At 46.1% G+C, this 2,500-nt stretch overlaps 1 protein-coding gene across 1 annotated transcript in view; it reads right to left on the bottom strand.

Annotated features, from left to right (window-relative positions):
* The window catches only part of LOC143276610 (bile acid-sensitive ion channel-like), a 237,506-nt gene that overhangs the window by 34,632 nt on the left and 200,374 nt on the right, over positions 1 to 2,500 (bottom strand). The gene's annotated exons all lie outside the window — the stretch shown is intronic.

The raw sequence follows: 2,500 nt of genomic DNA, 5'->3' as shown, positions 1-2,500 counted from the left end.
CTGGCCCCCAAGGACGCAGCACTAAGAGCCAGTGCAATCTTGCCTCCTAGTTAGAGAGTCATACACACACACACACACACACACACACACACACACACACACACACACACACACATATATATATATATATATATATATATATATATATATACACAGATAGTTCACACTCTCTTCGTGTCTTGGGCACTGCTCCTTGCAGAGAGCACTGGGGTAATTACCAAGACCGCTAAAAAAAAAAAAAAAAATTAACAACAGTAGGCTCTTCGCGTCTTTAAAACTTGTATTCTAAAAACGCAGTGGGCTCAGTACGCCTCATTGATATACAATAGTACATGATAAGATACCTCTGCACATGACCCCCCCCCCAAAAAAAAAAAAAAAAAAATTGTGTATCTGTATACACCAAGACGATACTACCAATCGCAGATATGAACAATCTCACACACACAGACACATACGTACAGACAGACAGACAGACAGACAGACACACACACACACACACACGACACAAAAATGCCCTACACACGCACACACACGCGCACAAACACAGATCGCACACACACACGCGCTCGCACACACACTGAGTAACCCCCCCCCACACACACCACACACATAGACCACACACACAGACACACACACACACCATATGAAGGTTTCAGTAGAGGGCAAAGTGGGGTGGGCAGGAGGAGGAAGACTGCAGACAAACAGCTATACTTCATCACACCCAAAGGGCTGTTTGAACAGGTGTGGGTTTTCGAAGTTTGTTTTCAAAGAGAACAGCGATGGTAAGTGACGGAGATCCAGAGGAAGAGAATTCCGGACAGAAGGTGCTTTATACTGTTTTACATCTGCTTCGTGGGCAGTCACCCTTGTTGACAGGTAGTAAGGGCGAATTTTTGCCTCCAGGCTTGAAAAAGAGCTACGGGTATGACTGACAGAGTGCTCCTGGATTCCGGATACTGCTCACCTCGGCAGTTTGCATATTCATATAGGTATTTGTATTTGTATTTCTTTTTATCATAACAGATTTCTCTGTGTGAAATTCGGGCTGCTCTCCCCAGGGAGAGCGCGTCGCTACACTACAGCGCCACCCATTTTTTTGTATTTTTTCCTGCATGCAGTTTTATTTGTTTTTCCTATCGATGTGGATTTTTCTACAGAATTTTGCCAGGAACAACCCTTTTGCTGCTGTGGGTTCTTTTACGTGCGCTAAGTGCATGCTACGCACGGGACCTCGGTTTATCGTCTCATCCGAATGACTAGCGTCCAGACCACCACTCAAGGTCTAGTGGAGGGGGAGAAAATATCGGCGGCTGAACCGTGATTCGAACCAGCGCGCTCAGATTCTCTCTTCCTAGGCGGACGTGTTACCTCTAGGCCATCACTCCACTCCAGGTATGAATGAATATGTAGGCCATGGATATTTTACCTCCAGGTACAACTTTACCCACAGGTACGACAATCATGGTCTCTTGAATATAGAACGCGGGAAGACCCCAAGAAGATGGGCCTTACCTGGAGTCCGCCAGACAGAGGCAAAAGCAGGTAACGCGTCCGCCTAGGAAGCGAGAGAATCTGAGCGCACTGGTTCGAATCACGGCTCAGCCGCCGATATTTTCTCCCCCTCTACTTGACCTTGAGTTGGTCTGGACGCTAGTCATTCGGATGAGACGATAAACCGAGGTGCCGTGTGCAGCATGCACCTAGCGCACGTAAACGAACCCATGGCAACAAAAGGGATGCTCCTGGCAAAATTATGTAGACAAATTTCAACTGCAGGCAGGAAAAAATACCAAAAAATGGGTGGCGCTCTCAGTGTAGCGACGCGCTCTCCCTGGGGAGAGCAGCCCGAATTTCACATGGAGAATATGTTGTGACAAAAAAAGAGAAATACAAATACAAATATAAAGATTATGAAGGTCTCTTGTTGAAGGCCCTATAACCTTCAGAAAAGGTGAAGGTCTCTTGTTGACGGCCCTATAACCCTCAGAAAAGGTGAAGGTCTCTTGTTGACGGCCCTATAACCTTCAGAAAAGGTGATGGTCTCTTGTTGACGGCCCTATAACCCCCAGAAAAGGTGAAGGTCTCTTGTTGACAGCCCTATAACCCCCAGAAAAGGTGAAGGGTCTGTTGACGGCCCTATAACCCTCAGAAAAGGTGAAGGGTCTCTCAGTTATGACTTTCACACCATGTTTAACGTCTTCATAAAAAAACCAAAAAAACAAAACAACCGACGGAATGATAGGTTTTATTGCTTACCAACCCACCCTGGGCCTCAAACCCTCTATCCACCAGGTACTCTATTCCGAATGCTGATCTATTTACCAGAACACAACACGACGGACAACAGCAACAGAAGACGAAAATTCTGACCTTGGAAGCGAAAGTAAATTCCACGGCGCTGAACGGAGCGCTAAGGTTATTTGATTTTTTATTTTTCCGTTGACGTCTTATTCATCTTTGCGCGCGGTTTTGTTTCTCTACCACTTCTGGTGTCTGA

Source organism: Babylonia areolata, chromosome 32 (genome assembly GCF_041734735.1).
Source record: "Babylonia areolata isolate BAREFJ2019XMU chromosome 32, ASM4173473v1, whole genome shotgun sequence".
NCBI lineage: Eukaryota > Metazoa > Mollusca > Gastropoda > Neogastropoda > Buccinidae > Babylonia > Babylonia areolata.
Note: the sequence above shows the minus strand (reverse complement) of the source record. Positions and strands in the feature narration are given on the sequence as shown.